This window comes from Akebia trifoliata, chromosome 1 (assembly GCF_017979445.1).
Source record: "Akebia trifoliata isolate Shusen 1 chromosome 1, ASM1797944v1, whole genome shotgun sequence".
Lineage (NCBI taxonomy): Eukaryota > Viridiplantae > Streptophyta > Magnoliopsida > Ranunculales > Lardizabalaceae > Akebia > Akebia trifoliata.
Window position 1 is genome coordinate 14,301,955 of NC_141375.1, and position 22,284 is coordinate 14,324,238.

Sequence of the window (22,284 nt, forward strand, 5' to 3'; positions counted from 1 at the left end):
TGACGAATGAATACTCCATTTTATCTAATTTTTTATTTCGGATCTAATAGTGTGGTTAAATTCTATAAATTATATCTCTAACAAAAATATACTTTTTTGGTCCAATGGGACCTTAAAATTGACATCGTTTTCATTTTTGACGATAATTCGATTTTTTAGACTCCAAAAATGACAAGTAAATAGTCCATTTTATATAATTTTTTGTTACGAATTCAATGGTATGATCAAATTTTAAAAATTTTTACTCTAGTAAAAAATATTACTTAGGCTAGTTCGACTCGAAAGTCGAGGATTTTGCAACTTTTCTATTTGGACTCACACTCGAGCGTGTTTACAGGCTAAAGTATGTTTTTAGATCATTTTGAATCCAACGGTGAGGTCAGATTTCATTAAAAATAATTAGAAATATCCTAAAATTTTATCCTAATTTCCCACTTTTGGAATTTTCTCAAATTTTCACTATTTATTTTTTTTCTCGAGATATGAATAAAAAACTTGGGATTTTACATATGGTCTCCTTAACAAGGTTGATCACTACCTTGTTATTGTTCATTTTACACACCATAACTTTTATCCATTTAGATATGTAGTCAAATGCAATGAGGATATACTAGTGATCTTGGGAGGAAAGGGTCCCATAAAATCTATGCACCAAACGTAAAAAATCTCGATGATCAGAATAGGATTTTGAGGTATTTTATTTCTCTTGGAAACTATTCTTAATTTCTTACATTGACTACAGGATTTGCTAAATTCATGGGCATCTTGGAAAATGATTGGCTAGAAGAAATTGCATAGTAAGATTTTCATAACAGTTTTCTTACCATTGAAGTACACTCCGCAGTCTGATTATGACAAAACTCTAAGATATTGGCTTGCTCATAGATTGGAACACAACGTCTAATAATCTGGTCAGGATAATACTTGAATAAGTATAGATCGTCCCAGAAAAACCATTTGGCTTTCGAAAGGAGATAGAGTTTCCCTTGCCTAGTCATTAAGACTAGCAATTGACCTGTAATTAGAAAGTTGATAATGTCAACATACCACAGAATGTTAAAATTGATATTTACATAAGATGCTCCTTGGAAAAGATTCAGAAATGGGTAAAGATTCCTTAGACGACTCAGTAACAATCCTAGATAGGTAATCAACTATGATATTTTCTGCATCCTTTTTATCTTGGATCTCAAGATCAAATTCTTGCAAGAGTAGAATTCAACGGATTAACCTTACTTTAACATCTTTATTAGATAGAAGGTACTTCAAAGTAGTATGATTTGTGTAGACCATGACTTTCAATCCTATTAGGTAGGGTTTGAATTCATCAACAATATAGACCACTGTTAACATTTCCTTCTATGTTGTAAAGTAGTTAAGCTGAGTATCACTGAGGGTGTTATTGGCATACTAGATAATATGAGGATGTTTATCTATTCGTTAACCCAACACAATGCCTATCACATAATCTGAAGCGTCGTACATAACCTCAAATGGAACATTCCAATTTTGAGGTTAAATGATGCGTGCAAAGGTTAACTTCAACTTAAGCTTGTTAAATGCAAAAAAACATGACTCTAAGAAGTTGAATGGAACATCCTTGCCTAAGAGTTCACATAAATGCTTCGAGATCTTCTTGAAATCTTTAATGAATCTACGATAGAAACTTATATGGCCTAGGAATGACCTAATTTCTTTAACAATTCTAAGAGGTGGTAACTTTTCAATTAAACATACCTTCACTTTATCTACTTCAATCTCTCTCGTAGAAACAATATGCCCTAACCCAATTCCAGATGTTACCATAAAATATCATTTTTTCGAATTGAGTACTAGGTTGACTTCTTTACAACGTACAATGACCAAAATCAAGTGATGGAGACATTCCTCAAAACTTGATTTGAATATTGAAAAATCGTTCATGAACACTTTGAGATATTTTTTTTATCATGTTTGAAAATATGCTCATCATACATCATTGAAAATTGACTGGTGCATTGTATAACCAAAGGGCATGTGACGATATGCGAAAGTTTCGAAAGGACAAGTAAAAATTATTTTCTCCTGATCAGTGGGAGCATGGGTAAATGGTTGTACCCGGAGTAACCATATAAGAAGCAATAATGTCTTGCTAGACGTTCTAACATTTGGTCAGTGAAAGGTAACGAAAAGTGATCTTTGAGAGTCATTGAGTTGAGTTTTCTATAATTAATACACACTTTCCATCAAATTTGGACTCGAGTAGGAATTAATTCATTATCTTGGTTCACTACCACAATGATACCAAATTTCCTAGGAACAATTTGAATGGGACTCACCGAACGACTGTCGAAAATGGGGTAGATGATACCAGTATATAATAGTTTTATTACTTTAATCTGGATTACACCCTTCATGACAGGATTTAGTCGTCTCTAAGGTTCTAAGGAAGGTTTAGCAAAATCCTCTAGATGAATGTGGTGCATTACCACAGATGCACTAATTCCTTTAATGTCCGCTATGGTCTAACCAATATTTCTTGATATTCTATCAAAACTTTTAACAACTTTTCCTCCTAGACTACACTGAGGTGAGAGGAAATTATCACAAGTAAAGTTTGATTTTTGTCGAGAAATGCATATCTTTTTTTTGTTTTTTTTGAAAATTAGGGTATGTTTGATTGCACATGGAAAATAGGGTGGAAAATCAATTTCCATGGAAAATGACATTTTTCAAGTGTTTGATTGCACATGGAAATGGAAATTCATTTTCCACCCCATTCAAAAAGTCCACTAAATCATGGATTTCACTTTCCCACCCATATGGGTGGGAAAATGAAATTCACCCATATTCTCCATCCTCAATTCTTCCCTACCACCACCACCACCATTACACTAACCTCGCCGTCGCTGTCGTCACCATCGCCGTCACCGTCACCGTCACTGTCGCCGTCGGCTCCGTCTCCGACCACCTTCTCTCTCTCTCTTTTCTTCTCTCTCTCTCTTCTTCTTCTTCTCCATCCCTCACCTCCTCTGCCACCACCACCACCACCACGTTTTCCCCCCATCTTCCTCACTTATCTCCGTCGCCGCCACCTTCGCCACCACCATCGCCACATCCTCCCCCTTTCCTCTTCCTCGTCATCTTTTTCTTCCTCTCCCCCTCCTCTCATCTTCTTCCTCCTTCTCCTCTTTTCCTTTTTCTCATATTTTTTCCATGATTTTATCCAAATGAAATCAAACAATGGAATTTGATTTTCCAACCCTACCTATTTTCCACTACTAATTTTCCATGGATTTTAAATTCCATGGAAAGTGACTTTCCATGCAATCAAACATACCCTTAGTGATTTGAGATTTTGGATGACCCCCCAACCAAAGGAAAACAAATTACAACCTAAGGACCATCCTTCCCTCTACATCCTCCTTGACAAACCTAGCCAAATCAGAGGAGTCGAGTCTGGGAGGATCTCCACAAAGGAATCTAAATTACATAAGCCTACAAGATAATCCGCAGCGCGGTTGGCTTATTTATAAGTAAAGACAAATTCACATTCCCTAAACTTAGCTTGTAAAATTTTAATATCCCTAATAATTCTCGGTATACCAAAGGGGAATGATGTCCTCTAAAAGAGCTTCCACTATGACTCTTGAGTCTGAAACCATTTTCATTACTTGCCCCCCCAGATCAACAGCTCTCTCTAGGCCCATAAGGATAGCTTGGAGCTCATGGATTAACACGGATCTTGCTCCAACTCCTTTTGACGCCGCCCATATAATGTCTCCATTGTGGTCCCGGATGATAGCACCCATTCCCTCAACATTTTCCCTTAGAGAGCCATCACAATTTATCATCCACCATTGAAACAGAGGGGGATTCCATTTGCATTGTTTCGGCATGGACAGACTGAATTTAACTTCAGTAGCCCAAGACTCAAAGAAGCTTCTGTTGTAACTCGAGTCCTCCACCGTGTTTACTTTTCCACTAAACCTTAGCCTCAAATCTTGAACAATGGTTTGTACTATCTTGTCCTCATTGGAATGCTTGTTATTAAAAATCCTCTTGCATCTTTCCTTCCAAATGTGGTAGACAAAGGTGCTGAACGAGGCTCTTTTGATGTCTTCGGTAAAGCTCCCTGCCCTTGAAGTTGTTGACCATCCAATCCAGTTCTTGCGTCCACGGTTTGATAGCTCTAGTTATAAGAGATCTATTAAGGATCTTCCTCCAGATCTCTCTACCGAACTAGCAGCCCACAAACATGTGTTCAATGCTTTCATTGCTATTATTACAAAAGGAGGAAGATGAACTCGAGGTGATATGCTTTGATTACAGCCAATCTTGAGTCTTAAGGCTGCCCATCATAGCCATCCAAAGAGTGAATATGTGTCTTGGGATAGCTCTCTTACACCAAACCAACTCCCTCCAACCAACCCTTTGCCCATGACTCATAAGGTGACCATAAGCCGATGATAAAGTGAAATTTCCTGTCGAGCTGCCCACCCACTTGACCTTGTCATCGTCCTTAGTATGTACTTCTATTCTGCCCAACTGTGCCCAAATGTGCTATAAAGCTCTAACTATGCGATGAGGAGGATTCCAATGACCATCTTGAATGATAGCACTAACCTTTGCTCGAAGATTTAGTCTTGAGTCATAGCGAAGCTCGGTTGGGAATTGATTTGCAAGAATTCCATCTGGGTGCCATGGTTAAGTCCAAAGGTTTGTATCTGATCCCCTACCTATCTGATGAATGATAAGACCCTCAGTTGTTGCTCTTGAGTTGAGGATCTTTCTCCAAGACCAAGAACATTGAGATGGACATTGCATTGTCCAGAAGTTCCTAGACTTGATGAGATTGAGGTACACCCACCTAACCCAAAAGTTAATTCTAAAAATGATTGTTGTTGGCCAGGTGAATTGCAATTGGGCATAGAATATGAAATTACGACTCTATATTTAGTAAATTTTCAAGATTGATATGAATCTTGTAAAATAATGACTTGGTTCATGGAAGAACTGGCTTATTTAGGATAACTTCTATTATAACTTAGCGGACCACTAGATTGAACAGGTTCGTTTTGCTTATATAAGAAATTTGGATGAAACTTATTATCTGGATGATATGATGTCTATATGAATTGTGAGTGGGCTTCCTAAAAGCACTGTAGCCATTAACAACATTGGCTTGTTCAACCTTAATATATGACAAGTTGGGACAATATTTAACCAAATGGTCATTGTTGTCGCACAAGACACATAAACAAGTTTGTTTGATTGAAACTTGTGAAACTGAGCGAAAATCATATTAAGAGTTAGATGCTGAAAGTATCTAACTTCTTTGTAAGACTGTGCATACCACTCACTGGATTGGACATGACGTTTTTGAGATCAGGGTCTATCTTCATCTTATACATTCTTAGATTCTTAATAGAATCTTGTCTATTAAACTCTTTGTTATTAGTACTATAATGTTGAGCACTCTTGGCTAGTTCAACCAGAAAATCGTATACTTGGTTAGGAGTTTGATTTATGAATTGACCTTTATGCATAGACTTAACTAAGGTACGTTGATTCATTATTAATCCTCGATAGAAGTATTGCACCAATTGTGCTTTGTCAATGCCATGGTGTGGGCATTTAATTCACAAATCATTGAATCTCTCCCAAGTTTGGGAAAATTCTTCATCCAGACACCCTTTAAAATTTCTAACTACGTCCTTCATTCTCTCGATTTTGTCTACGGGGTAAAATTTGACCATGAATTTCTTGGATAGAACATCCCATGAACTGATGGAGTTGGGAGCTAATGAGTTCAATCACGCAGCTGCGTGATCCTCTAAGGATAATGAAAACAATATGAGCTTAACACTCTCATCATCTAAATTTTGGTTTCTAAAGGTTTGACATATGGTCAAGAATCGATTGAGGTGGGTGTAAGGCTGTTCACGCTCTAAATTATAAAATTTAGAAAGTATATTTATGGTGGCTGCCCTAATTTCAAATTGAGGTGCATTGTTTAATGGTAACACAATGCATATAGGAGGGCTAATAGAAGCAAGAGCGAGTTGAGAGTTCACTTTACATCACCCATTATATTAAATGAGTTCTTACAAATTTTACTGATGGTACGCTCGATCTTAGGATCATTTGATTCTAATGTATTATTCCTAAATGATTTACTAAGCATGCAATGCATAGAGTAATTCAAACAATTACGAAAGAAAAGATTGGACCTAGATAGGTTGCCTAACTCAAGATAGTTCCTAACAAGTTAGAAATCATGTAACTAGTCTTTCAAATCGTTCTATGAAATCAAGTTAAGATCATTCGAATCTCTAGATCGAAGGTGGCGTATAGTGCATAAGTAAGGGCCCTCTTAAATCACCTTCCTTACTTTAATTTACTGAGTCTATTTCCTTACAAGGGAAAGATCTTACTAGATGTCAAATATGATTAAGAAGTGCAATCGGCACAACTTAAAGTAGATTTCTCCTATTGAGCTTGTAGGTGCTATAGTTAAGTCTAATTGATTTTAATTAGTTTGATTGGATAACTAGTTAATTGATTATCCTAATTAGAGCAAAGAATTGGTAATGACCTTCAATCCTTATCTGATGGTGCCATCTCTAGAAGAGGGGTGCTTTTAACTAAACTTAATCAACTAATCCAAGTGTGTGCAAAGTGAAAAATAATAAACAAAGGCAAGGTGTAACCCATTAGCAATGAGAGGTATGAGCATTTCGAATTTACCTCCCGAGTTAGACGGGTTGAAGACAAGTTGAGTCGACTTAGGCCACCAACTCTGATTTTGGTATGTGAACCTAAGGAGCTGTGACAGTATTGTCCAATTGTTGTCCTTTCCTAGTTTATTACAATCCAAGTCTTCTTAGATAATTAATTAACTAATGAATGTTTTCAACGGTCCTAATACAAATGGATCTAAAATAGAAAAGAAACATAACTAGAAGATAAAAATAAAGAAAACTTAGCAAGATGGAATGAATCATGGATCTAATAGGTTATACTTGATCTTCTTGTCCAATGATTTCTCCAACCTACAAAAGAAATAAAGTGTTAAAAACTGTGTAAAATAGAAAATAAAAACATAAACTATACCTACTATTGCAATCCAGAGGACAATTGAAGAGATGTGTTGGTATGAACCCCTTTAGTTGTTCTCAATTGAGATGGATTCCTGATCTCCTCTAGGAACCCTTGAATTAAATGGCTTCGAATCGATCTAAATTGCTTAGGAACAAATTGATGTTTGTCGGATTAGAACCTTAAGGAAACTATGTCCTTAAAACCCCAATCTTGAGATGCCACAAAGGTTGATCACTCCTTTAATAAGTCGCAGATTCATGCACTCAATCAAGAACTTCAAACTAGAACTCAAACAAGAACACATGAAGACAAGCATAACCTTCTTGAATAAATTTCAAAATCTTAGAATTAGAATTGTATGAAATATAACATGGGGTGCTCTTTTTATAGACAAATTAGATGAAGATTGGGTCTAATTAGTCCTTAGGAAATAAAAGGCTAACACTAAGGACAATTAAAACATAAAATTCCCAATTAACCCTCACATCCAACTTGATTTTCTAAATTGATCTCTTGCATAAAAAGATAGTTGATCATCCTTGGGGAAGCTTTTGATATCTCCAATTTTAGTCTTAGAATCTTCTAGAATGGCCTCCTTGTATTGTTCTTCCACAATCAAGCCTTGTAATGCTTCTTTCATCATCTTTATCCTTGTCCTAGCCAATTCCTTGCAATGGTTATTGAGAATACTTGGGAACATCAACTCGATCTCCATTATGTGTCAAAATTAAAGAGATCAACTATCTGAAATCAATGGAGAGTAGATGTAAATCATAATTTTACTTTTATACTTTCCTTAGTTTGTGGACAAGTAAGGGATCAAACCCAAGAGAAAGGGGGGTATGTTAGCAAGAATGAAGTTAATCTAAGTTACAATTCAAACCTATTTTTGTATTTTTGTGGAACAAAATGGAGAGTAGATATTGTTGGAAAATAAAGTAATATAAGGAAAAATAAATTATACTAAGAAGTTAAAAGAGATAAAATCATTAATGATTAGAGTAACATCGGATTAGCAAATAAAATTGTATTTTAATTTATATTTCTTTAAATTCAACCTTAAGGACTTGGTGTGAGCTCCTTGGGTTGGAAGATATGACATGAAGCTTTTTGAGAAAACACTATAGTTAGGACTCCTTTACTCTCTAATGTGTGAAGTCCCTACCACTTAATATCTAGATTAAGCATGCTCTATCTTGATCTTATCTAAGCTTAAAACATATAAATTAAGCATATGAGGTGCAGAGATTCATTTAAAGCTTTGATCCCTTAGAATTGGATAAAACCTTGAACTGAATCATATATATACAATATAAAGAACACGAAAGGATAAAGAAATAACACAAAATTAAAGTTTCCTCTTAGGCTTCCTCCTTTCACTAATGGAGGGAGTCTAGCCTATGGTCATTACAAGGATACAAGAAGTAAAAAAAAAAACACTTGTATTCATGGTAACCAATATACACTATTTCCTTGAGATATTACAGAAGTTGTTGAAATAAAACTTACTAAAAAATGAAAATTATAGAGAAAATGCCAAGAGCATTGGGGGAAGAAGAGCGAAGAGACAAGAGCCCAATGATTCTTTCTTAATTAGGAAAATGATCTATTTTGTAGACTTGAGGTGTTCTCGAATGATCTAAAAATAGTCGCCATCACTTTTGCGTATAATCTCACATACGAAGCAAACTAGAGCAACTCTATGATGATTCAATCGAGGTGAATTGTGCCACATTGATATAAAACCATTCAGATCTCAATTTTTGACTGATTGCTAGATTTGACTTTTTGATTGCAGTGCACTCTTGCTTGAGTGATTTGGTGTTCATCTTGATGAGTTGATCATTGACTTGTATAGTGAACACACGCAATCAATTTTTTGATATTTATAATTATTTTGTGTAATTAAGCCTAATCAACATGGTATAATATGAAATGTGATAAATTGAGGTGTAACATACTTATTCATCTAATATGATGAAATAAATACAAAAATTGACATAAATACTTGGGAAAAATACGGATAAATCAGTATTTTGAGACATTAATCAATTGTTGATTTTGATCTCTAATCACAAGATTCGATCTCTCAATTTCAACAGATTTATCAATTAGATCTTAAATCTTGTTTCAGATTTGATTGAGATGCTATTTTAGTTGTAATTTCAAGTTTAGGGCTTTAGAAAAGCTCCAAAATGTAGAACAAAACTGATCACCTCACTACATTGTGGGATTGTGATATGAACCTCACCAAAAGTAATGAGACCTGGAACCAATATATGATACTGGAGGATCATTTTCTAAATTCAAGTTTGTAAGCAAGAACGATATAGGACCGTGACCTGTCATCTATAATGAGATAAGAGCTAACGGTATCAAGAAAATTGGAAGACGCCACACTCAAGAAGAGAAGAAGGTGAGTGATAAGTTAAAATTCATAACCAAAAAGTTATGCTCTCCATTTTTATTCAATTTGAAAACTTCCCTTCATTACATCCTTTTGTCCTTTTTATAAACTAAAGCCTAATAGAAAAGAGAAGCTATTAGCCTATCTCAAGAAAGGAAACAAGATATTGGCAAATAAGTGCCTTACAATCAGATAACTAAATTGGGTAATATGTGCCTTACAACGGACAAAAAATAAAACTAAAACAAGCAACTAATTGATTTGCTTCCTATTTGGAAGGCTAACATTTGGAAGTAAATCAGCCTTATAATTGAGAAACAAATCAACCATTATTCTTTGAAAACTACAAAGGAAAAGACTGAAATTGAATGTCCTCCATACGATCAAACTTGTGCCACACGCCCAAGCCTTCTCTTAGTCGGCCCACTCAATTGCTTTGATGACATTAATTAAGCCTCGGTCTTCATGTGGGCTCATTTTGAACTTCAACATTTCAGAATCAGCCCAAGTTTCTTGAATTAGTCCATTGAGTGCTTCTTTGAATCTTTTAGTTCTTGCCTTTGTTATTGGCCCAACTGGAACTTGCAATGGATCCCTTGGTACAGCTCCCTTATTCTCATCATTCCCTCCCTCTTGAAAATGATTTGTCCTCAAATCGTCACCTACATCAAAAGGAGACAAATAAAAAACGTTGAAGCTTGCACTAACATTATACTCACCTGGAAGATCTAACTTGTAGGCGTTGTCATTGATCCTTTTAAGCACTTGAAATGGGCCATCTCCCCTAGGAAGTAATTTAAAACGCCACTGGACTGGAAACCGTTCCTTCCTCATATGCAACCACACCCAATCATCGGGTTCAAACACAACTTTCTTGTGTCCTTTATTAGCTTGGTTGGCATATTGTTCAGTTCGCCTCTCAATGTTTTGCCGAGTCTTTTCATGGATTTGCTTAACAAAATCTACCTTTTTCTTTCCGTACACGTTAACATGCTTATTCATAGGTAACGGAATTAAATCCAAAGGAGTTAACGGATTAAAACCATATACAATTTCAAAAGGTGAGAAATGAGTTGTAGAATGCACACTCCTATTATAATCAAACTCTACATGCGGCAAACAATCTTCCCATGACTTCAAGTTCTTTTGTATGATAGCATGCAACAAGGCAGATAAAGTCCTATTAACTACTTCGGTTTGTAGTAGAAAACAAAAGTTTAGTTCCTAACTTACCCCACAAAGTCTTCCAAAAGTAGCTTAAGAACTTAGCATCTCTATCCGAAACAATGGTCTTAGGCATGCCATGCAATCTAACAATCTCTTTAAAAAACAAATTAGCAATATGTGATGCATCATCAGTTTTATGACAAGGAATGAAATGTGCCATTTTAGAAAACCTGTCAACAACCACGTATATAGAATCCCTACCTTTTTTTGACCTAGGCAAATCCAACTCAAAATCCATGGAAATATCAATCCAAGGTCTACTAGGTATAGGCAAAGGAGTATATAAACCATGAGGCTTAACCCTAGACTTAGCTTGTCTACACGTAAGGCATTTCTCACAAATTCTTTCTACATCACGTTTCATATGAGGCCAAAAAAAATGTTCATGAAAAATATCTAGTGTCTTGGCTATACCAAAGTGCCCCATCAACCTTCCCCCATGAGCCTTTCTAACAAGCAATTCAGGCAAAGAACTCTTAGGCACACATAATTTAGTTTCTCTAAACAAAAATCCTTCATGCCTATAAAATTTGCCAAATGCTACCTTTTCACATGCATTGAATTCATTGCCAAAGTCAAAGTCTTCCACATACAATTCCTTAATGTAGACAAAACCAAACAATCTAGCATCCAAAGAAGAAAGTAAAACGTACCTCTAGACAAAGCATCAACGACCACGTTTTCTTTACTTTTTTTTTTTTTATAGTTGATCACATATGGAAATGTTTCTATGAACTCCACCCACTTGGCATGCCGCTTATTTAGCTTGAGTTGCCCCTTTAAATGCTTTAAGGACTTATGATCTGTGTGAATCACAAATTCCTTCGGCCAAAGGTAGTGTTGCCAAGTCTCCAATGCCCTATCCAACGCATACATCTCCTTGTCATAGGTAGGATAATTCAAGGCTGCACCATTTATCTTCTCACTAAAAAAAGAAATGGGACGTCCTTCTTGCATTAAAACAACTCCAATACTTATTCCTGAAGCATCACACTCAATCTCAAAAGCTTTAGCAAAGTAAGGCAAACCAAGTAAAGGTGCATTAGTTAATTTTTCCTTAATCAAGTTAAATGCCTTTTCTTGTTCATTACCCCACTTAAAACCCACATTCTTTTTGATAACTTCAGTTAAAGGTGCGGCTAGACAACTAAAATCTTTCACAAACATCCTATAAAAACTAGCCAACCCATGAAAACTTCTCACTTGTCCCACATTTGTTGATATGAACCCCCTTGGATTTAAGCCTCCTCTTGATGATCTCTTCTAAGAACCTTTTAATTCGAAGGCTTCGTATATTCTAAAGTTGTGCAAAAACAAAAGATGATGATGATCGTATTAGAACCCCAAGGAAACTAAGTCTTTGAAACCCCAATCTTGAGACGCCACAAAGGATGATCACTCCTTTGATAAGTCGAAGATTCACGCACTTCTTTAATAACTCAAGCAAGAACTCATACAAGAACTCAAACAAAAACACATGAAGACTTAAGAAACTTCTTGAATAAACTTTAAAGAAAAAAAACTCATAAAATGTAAATTGTAAGTTGTCCCAAATACAACATGAGGTGCCCTTTTATAGAGAAATTAGATCAAGATTGGGTCTAATTAGTCCTTAGAAACTAAAAGACTTAAAACTAAGGACAATTAGAACATGAAATTCTCAATTAACCCTTGCATCCAACTTGATCTTCCAAAATACTACCTTGCACAAGAAGATAGTTGACCATCCTTGGTGAAGCTTTGACATCTCTAAAGTTGGTCTTAGAAACTTCTAGATTAGCCTCCTTGTATTGTACTTCCACAATCAAGCCTTGTAATGCTTATAATGCCTCTTCCATCTTCTTTGTCCTTGCCCCAGTCAATTCCTTGTAATAGTTTTTGAGAAGACTTGGAACATCAACCTGATCTCCATTATTCTCCCCCTCTTCGAAAAGATTCATCCTCGAATCACCTACATCAAACAAAGATAAATCAGCAACATCAAAAATTGTACTAACATGACCATAGTTGTTTGGCAAATCTAGTTGGTAGTTGTTATCATTGATTCTCTCCAAGACTATAAATGGTCCATCTTCTCTAGGCTACAATTTTGACTTCCTTTGTGTACGCAAGTGTACCCAAACCCAATCTCCAAGTTGGAAGACAACTTTTAAACGCCCCTTATTGGCTTGCTTATCATATTGATCATTCCTTCTGTCAATGTTGGTCTGTATTCTAACATATAAATCTTTTACAAAATCTATTTTTTTTCTTATCATCAAAATTAGCATGCTCATTAGTAGGCAAAGCTAAAATATCCATAGGTGTTAAAGAATTAAAACCATAAACAATATTAGAAGGAGAAAATGAAATAGTAGAATGAACAATCCTATTATATGCAAACTCAATATGTTGTAGTAGAAGTTTAGTTCATAATTTATTCCATAAAGTATGCAAAAAATAACTTAGAAATTTAGCATTTCTATCACAAATAATTGACTTAGGCAACCCATGCAATTGCATTACTTCCTTAAAGAATAAATCAATAATATGTGTTGCGTCGTTGGTTTTAAAACATGCAATAAAATGGGCCATTTTACTAAATCTATCAACAACAACAAATATACTATCCTTGTGCATAAGTACTAATACTTGTTGCCTTGCCATCATTACACTTTTAACCTCATGTTTTTTAGCAAGTACACTCATTATATTATTTTCCTCTCCACATTTGGTGCTCAATCCCCCTTATTGGTGGTAAACCAATAGGCATCTCTTCGGGAAACACTTCATCAAAGTCTTGCAAAAGTGAAACAACAACACTAGGCAAAGAAGAGTTAAGTTCATTAGTACTAAAACAAGCCTCTTTGTACAATAGTACAATCATTGGCTGATTTGAAAATAACTTTTTTTTTATCTTACTCTCTCTTGCATAAAAACTCACTTGTTTTTTCTCACTAGCCTCTTTTTCTTTTTCATCTTTTTTTTTTCTTTTTTTGCTATTTTAGACTCTTTTTCTTTTTGTCTCTTGTTTTTTTTTATCTCTTACTCTCTCTTTTTTCATCTCTATCTTTTTTTAACCTCATTTGATCTTCATAAACTTGTCTTAGGGTTAAAGGTACAAGAATGATTGGCCTTTTGTTGAGTACAAAGGAGTATCTATTGGTATATCCATCATGAGTCACATGCCTATCAACTTGCCATGGTCTCCCTAAAAGGATATGGCCCGCATTCATTGGTACCACGTCACAAATGACTTCATCTTTGTATTTTCCGATTGAAAATGACAACAAAACCTGCTTAATCACCTTGATTTCCCCACTATCATTCAACCATTGTGGCTTATAAGGTTTTGGGTGCTTCAAAGTGGTCAAATTCAGTTTTTCCATTAAACTAGTACTAGCCACATTAGTACAACTCCCCCCCATCAATAATCATGCTACATACCTTACCATTAACATGGAAGCGAGTGTGAAAGATATTGTCACGATGTACCTCATCATCTTCCTTGGCTTGAGTACTAAGAGCTCTCCTTGCAACCAAGAGCTCGCCATCCACCGGATACTCAAGGTCACTTGCATCTTCCAAAGGTGGCATGGACTCATCATCAGATTCATCCTCGGATTCGATACCACCATCATCCTTCAAAACCATTACTTTTTTGTTCGGACATTGAGATGCAATATGACCTGTTCCCAAACACTTAAAACACTTAATATCACGATTTCTAGAAGGTTGAGAATCTGACTTACCTTGATTTAATGTGCCTCCAGCCTTATGATCTTTGGAAGGTTTGGCCTTGGCCTTGTAACTAGGCTAATCATCCCTCTGTCTCCAATTTGATTTCCATGATGATGAAGAACCCGAATTCTGCCCAACCCATGTGGAACCCTTCCTTTTCAACTGTTGCTCCACCTTAATGGCCATGTGCACCATATCAGTCAATTCAACATAATATTTGCAACTCCATTATATTTGCAATGTCTCGGTGTAGTCCATTTAAGAACCTAGCCATAGTAGCCTCTTGATCCTCCTCTACATCAGCTCGAATCATGGCTATCTCTATCTCCTTGTAGTAGTCGTCAACACACTTAGACCTTTGAGTAAGCATTTGCATTGAAACAAACCCCTATAATAGTGACTGGGAATGAAACGCCTCCTCATGACAGTTTTCATCTCCTCCCATGTCTCAATAGGTCTTTCTCCATTCCGTTTCCTACTCACAATCAGTTGATCCTACCAAACAATAGCATAATCAATGAATTCTATGGCTGCCAATTTCACTTTCTTCAATTCAGAATATGCATGGTAATCAAACACCAATTCTATTCTTTTCTCCCACTCCAAATAAGCTTTAGGATCAGTTTTACCTTGGAAAGATGGGATCTTCACCTTGATGCTACCCAAATTATTGTCAACCCTCTTTCCATACCTATCTCCTCTATTCCCATACCTATCTTCTCTATTCCCATGCCTAACTCTTCTACCTCCCATTCCATGCCTAAATCTGCCCGCACCCGCATTAGACATGCGATCATCCTCCTCTAGGTCATTCTCATAATCATCTTCATAGTCATTCCTAGGTGGATTCCTTTCTATTCGTTCCACATTAAGAGCCCTGAATGGGCGCTCCCTTTGTGAACTAGACTCCACTTTGTCTAACCTGTCATTTACCTCGCCAAACTGAATCTCCATCCGCGCCATGTGTTGTTGCATGGCTTTATACAAAACATCGAGATCTACTATTTTTGGTGCGTAGTTGGGCAAGTCCTTGCTGGTATCGTGGGACATATTTTTTATTTTTATTTAAAAAAAACACGAAATCAAGAAGGGGAATAACAGTAGTTGATATAAATTCAATTACATGACTTTTCAATATATTTTTCTTTGATCAAACGAATTCAAAGAAGAAGAAGAAGAATAAGGATTGATTAAACCTAATTTTTTTAGAAGCCTAAGATCTAATACCAACTGATATGAACCTCACCAAGAGTAGTGAGACCCGAAACCAATATATGATATTGAAGGATCATTCTATAAATTCAAGTTTGTAAGCAATAAAGATATAGGACTGTGACCCGTCATCTATAATGAGATAAGAACCAACGATATCAAGAAAATTGGAAGACGCCACACTCAAGAAGAGAAGAAGGTGAGTGAGAAGTCAGAATTCAGAACCAAAGAGTTATGCTCTCCATTTTTATTCAATTTGAAAACTTCCCTTCATTACATCCTTTTGTCCTTTTATAAACTAAAGCCCTAATAGAAAAGAGAAGCTACAGGCCTATCTCAAGAAAGGAAACAAGATATTGGCAAATAAGTGCCTTACAATCAGATAGCTAAATTGGGCAATATGTGCCTTACAACGGACAAAAAATAAAACTAAAACAAGCAACTAATTGATTTACTTCCTATTTGGAAGGCTAACATTTGGAAGTAAATCAGCCTCATAATTGAGAAACAAATCAACGATTATTTAAAATTAAAAAGGAAACAACTGAAATTGGATGTCTTCCATACAATCAAACTTGTGCCACACACGCCCAAGCTTTCTCTTAGTCGGCCCATTCAATTGCTTTGATGGCATTAATTAAGCCTTGGTCTTCATGTGGGCTCATCTTGGACTTCAACATTTTAGAATCAGCCCAAGTGTCTTGAATCAGTCTAGTGAGTGCTTCTTTGAATCTTTTAGTTCTTGCCCTTGTTATTAGCCCAACTGGAACATGCAATGGATCCATTGGTATAGCTCCCTTATTCTCATTAGATTGGACCCCAAGTCCTTCTCCTTGTAGTGGGAACGAGATAAGCCAAGTACTTATCACTGTTCCCCAACTCACACCCAACACCATCAAGACCTATATCCATTATGCCATTCTTTTTTTATATTTTCACTAACTTTCTATGAGCTAAATTGGAGTTTGAATCTGAATAAAATCACCATTTTGTTTCCCCAAACATATGGTTTAAGTTTAGCTCATAGAAAATTGGCAAAAATGGAGGTAGGTCATAATGGTGGTAGGTAGTGAGCTGTGAGATAGTGATGAGTTCTTGGTTGATCTTGTCCCCACTAGAAAGAGAAGGACTTGGGGTCCATTGTTGTAATGTAGAGAGGTGATCGATTTTACTATGCTAGGGATTCTCGTGATTACCATAATGTATGGTATGCTATTAAATCTCGGTGTAGCACCTACGTTCGGCCTTTACTTCTAACCATCTGGTTTCTTTTTATAGCTGCGCCCCCTTAGTGCGAGGGTTGAAGAAAGGTATAAAATGCCCCTATCAAGATAAAGTGGTCAACGCATGCTAATTCAGCAGGTTCGAGACCATCATACAAGGGGATCAAGAAAATAAAACAAGAAGCGCCCCGGGCGACTGACAAGTGAAGAAGTCCCGTTTTGGCATGAATCGATTCCCAGCAGGGGCAATCATCCGAACAACTCCAGATTCTATTGATTCGGACCAGCTGATCTGTTTCATACGAAAATGAAAATCTTCATAAATGGGATAGTTCATCAAGCCACTAATATCTCGGGAGTTTGCTCTCCGATGAAACCCCTTCCGCTTGCTAAGCTCAAGAAAGACGCTTCCCAACTCAACCCACTCTACTCTTAAAAAATAGCTCAAACTTTCTCTTTTAAAATAATGTCCGAGAACTTTTCTTAAGTCAACTATTGGATATTCAGCAGCTACATCCTTAGAATGGAGTTCCGGATAACAAACTATGAAGTGCTTCTAAACCGCAACCTAGGGATGGAAAGAAACAACACCTTCTGATCAATGAAAGATCCTTTGAATATTGAGTGAGACTCTATTTCTTATTAATTAATATAATAAATATAATAAACCCCGTCCGGAATAGAAGAGGGGAGCTATCCTCAAAGAAGAGAGTTGGAGGTTCCTTAAAATGGGTTGGTTTGGTTCCATTCAGAATGGGTTTTGCTGGTTATTTCTAGTTGGTCATGGAAATGCCGCGGGGGGGTATGGCGACACGAGTGCCAGGGAGTAGAAGAGCAGCGAAAGTAGTACTACAATAGACGTAGTGGCTGTACCAGCTTAATTGATAGTAATCTTTTATTGCATGATCCCGTTCCCCTTGGGGAGTCTCAAAGAATTGTATATTGAATATTCACCTTTATAGGAGTGCTGCACGATGACGAGGAGGCAGCATAAAGTCCTAAATTCAAAATTAAAACGAAAATAACATCTCAATCAGATCCAAAACAAGATTTCAGATCTGATTGGGAAATTTGTTGAAATTGGGAAATCTAGTTCTGTGATTAAAAATCAAAATCAACAATTAAGCCTAAAATCTGGCGATTAAGAAATTCATTTTTATTGAAGAATAAATAAACTAAATCCACGATAAAAACTTGATCCAAAAATAAATAAGAGTCAAAATCTAAGAGAAAACTTAGTGAATGTAGCATAAATTTGATCTTATTCATATCTACTTGCACGAATTCTGCAAATCTGAACAAATTTCTTACTACAATCTTACAATAATTTGGGAGAAGTTTTCCTAATATCTCTTTCTCTCTTTAGACTTTTTTGGGACCCTAAAGATGAGATCTAAAATCTTCTTGAAACTATCTATCTTTTCAAGATCCCCCCAAAACAAGTCTCCTTATGGAACTAAGGATGGATAATCTAAGAGATCAAAGGGAATGAAGAAAGTCCAAAAGTCTTTTAAATCTAAATTTCTCCCTCTATTCATAGAATTATAGATGGAAGAAAATTACAAAGTGACCACAACCCGAATTGATTGACCGAATTTATTTCAATGAACCAAACTAGACTTCAGATCGCTAGTTCAACATAGCAATTTGAAGTTAATATCTACTCTGGCCGTTATATGGATAGTGACCAGAAATTACTATAAACACAATAATCACTATCTTGTGATTTTGCTTTCTTTGACTTGTGAGTCTTCATTTCTTCTAACACTCGTTTTACTTCTTTGATTATCTTGATTTTTGACTCTACCATCTTCAAAACTGTCAAATTGTCACACTTTTGGACTCATAAAGTTCCGAGGAACTGCATTGATGGTTGATTCTCCATTAGAATACTTGTTTCAAGACTTTAACTATGAATGGGCCCATCATGATGAATAACATCCGTACCTATCATATTAAGGCATCATTTCCTAGAAACTTCAGATGTAGTTATTCGGTGTAGGAATAGGGTTATGACATTAGGTTTTGAGGAAATGAAAGTCAAGTTGAACATCTTCCATAATAGTTTCCATAGTATTGGTGTGGGTGATTTAGAGGAAGTAAACATGATCGATATTTCAGTTAGTTGTACGTGTCATGATTTAAGTTTGTCTAATCATTTGAAGAGATGCTTGGCCCACTTTGGCCATGAGTTTGATTGTGATGAGTCACTTGCGAGGTTAATACTGTCACGTCCCGAAATTCCAACATGAATCCCGATGATTCATTAGTTAGAATATCAAAGAATGAGGTTACACACATATAACCTGATAGAACAAATATAGATTAACATACTTATGAAATGAAATGTAGATCCATTATCTAGCAATACGCGAGCAACGATCATACCTTTGCACATCACTACGATATGTAGTGGTTTTATGTGACCACAACCATCTGGAGTGAATTCTTCCTCCGTGAATGTGATGAAATTCGGTGATGTGATCATTCCAACCATCTTACCCAACTACTCAGGTGAAGTGGCTTCTGTTATGTGTGACACGTTTAGAACTTTGAATAGTGCATCTTTGTACTTCTCTGAGCTTTGTAGCAACCCTAGTATCGATACCTAGGTTGGTACTTTGTTCAATTTCTCTATAAGACTGTATTCACTTTTCTTAATTAGCTTAATGAAACCTACTACTTCCTTGTCTTATACTTTCTGCCTATGTGCTTTACTCTTCTGTGATGATTACCTTTCTCTTTGTTATTTTTCTCTATCATGATTTTTATTACTTCTACCTCAGCTATTTTTATTTTACTATGTCATTTTCTCTAACTATTGCTTTTATACGGACTGCTACCAACTCTCTATCGACTATAACCATCTATTCTGACTGCTTCATTTGCTCTGTATCAACAACTAATCCTTTGTTGGTTGTTTTTTTTGTACTCTTAGTTTGTTCATTTTACACCTCTTTGCTGCTCTAACCAACCTCTATCACTATTTGCTTCCTTTTTTCTTTTCCAGTTTTCTTCTTGTTGTCTTTTCATTTTCTAGTTGCCCTCTTCTCGGTCCTTCTCACTATTCGTCATGCCCTAGTAATGAGGTCTACATCCTTGGGCTCCTCTAGTTTCTCGACTTTTCCTTCTTCTTTTAGGGATACTAAACTCATTTCATAACTTCAAGGTACATCCTTGTTGGATACATAAGGAAAGAGTTTGGGAGTTTTGAAAGTGAATTGGGGAAGTTCTGGTTCAACATGAAGGATGAGAGGTGGTGGTTGTGTAATGGGCAAGGACGAAATGGGTGTACGAATGATGAGTGATGTTGGATGGAGTGATAGGATTTGAGGATAAAATGAGAGGTGGTGGGTTTGGAGAGGATGGTAAGGGATTTAGGATGAGGCCTCCAGACTAGGTAGTGATGCGAATGGGAGTGTTATTTTGACTTTGAGGGTAGATGGTGTTGACTGATGTGTTGAGGGTGTTGGGTTTGAGGTAAACTTTGATCATTGCCCCTAAAGGAATGATCAATTGTGAGAGATTAAAATCTAACTCTTCATTGGAGATTGTGTTTACTACATTTGCAGGCCGTACACCATTTTCGTTACCATTATGAGTTGGAAGGAGATTTTGATTGATATTTTATTACATTGGTGCGGGAACCATAACTATAAGCTTTCTATCTATGATGGTCTGAACGACATTTCTTAATTGCCAGCACAACTTTGTTGGATGACCGGGAGCTCCCATATGGAACTCATAGTTGGTGGTGGAGTCGTACCCAAATGTGTTATCAGCTTCTGGATGTGGCTGTCTCAATGTAACATAACCTCCCTTGATGAGGGTAGGCAAAAGCTCCGACAATTTCATTGATAATCGAGTGAACTCTTTTCTTCTCTGTTACTGGTTATTGTTGTACTAGTTGTTATTGTAGGGTTGACGGTACTGTTGCTATTGTGGTTGTGCTTGAAACTGAAACTATTGTTGATTGTTGTATGGCCTTGCTTGGGGTTGCTATGCTTTATAAGGACGGTTTGGTGGCATTTGAAAAGTCACAAGTGTTTTTGGTGCTACAATTGGGAAATGAACTGGTACTTAAGCTAGTTGCACATAGTTAACTTGCCCTACCTCATTCTTTTTTGTCGTAGCTACTGATTTATTTTGTACTCCACTACTGGATGAAGCACTTTGTTGTGGAGCTATCTAATTTATAATCATCCCCGACTTCAAACGATCTTTTATCTTATTAGTAATATGAACCAATGAGGAAAAACTGGACGTGGTATTCTCTATGAGATGAGTATAGTAGTACTGCCTAGTATTGAGATGAATGTTGTGTTCATCTCGATTTTTGTCATGGGAAACTTCATTTGCGAAGCAGACTCCATCACCGAGGATACTCTCGAATGGTCTCTTTGGGTTTCCTTGTCATCCTGTCTACCTCCTCCCTGTCCAATGCCACATCTATATTAAATCTGTAATTTCCCATGAAGATGGTGGCCAAGTCTCTCCAACACTGAATTTTATTATGGTCTAATTGAGTGAACCATTTTTGTGGTAGCTAGTTAAGCTGCTCTAAAATATTTTCACTCGGAGCTTATCATTTCTTTCAAATTGGCACATAGCACCACAATACAATATCAGGTGGGTGAATAGGTAGCCAATGCCGTTGTATTTCTCGAACTTTAGACACTTAAAGTCCGTCGGTGGTAGGAAATCCGGACAAAACATAGATCATCAAACCCAAAAATATCTTGGGAATTTGCCCCTTTTAGTTGGTTTAACTCTTCCATAGTCGCATCCATGCGACTTGACAACTTGTTCTCAGTGTAATTCCTCTCAGCATCCTTACCCAGTTTAACTCTCCCTCATGTGCTATCTTGGCATATTGTGAAGGTGGACATTGAGAAAAGATGAGGAAAGGAATGTTCGTGGTTTGGGCTGGTATCGATGCTGGTGTTGGAACATTGTTCTGAACTGGTACCAACTTGGGATGAAGAGTTGGTGCCATTGGAGGAGGTACCATTGGCCACTATGGGTATTTGCTAACTATACTGTTCTGAACCATTTGCATGATTCTGAATAGCTTGAGCATAATTTGAATCAGTGCTGATAACATGTTCCCAATTAATGCTACTTGATCATTCAATTTCTTAAACGCTTCTTCACTAAATGGATGGTTTCCAATCAAATTGTTTGTAACAAATGGGTTTCTTGTAACTAGGGGCTCAGTTCTATCTGTTGGCTCTATGATAGCAGTCTTAGACTTGAGATGGTACCGAATTTGTGTTGTAGCCTATCTTCTCAATCCTCTCCTCTTTAAACACCTAATCTTTGCACCCTTAGTATAGAAGATCACTCTGAAGCGTAGGTACCTTGGTAAACAAAAAAACAAAAGATCTATTTTTAGTTCTAGGAAAACAATGA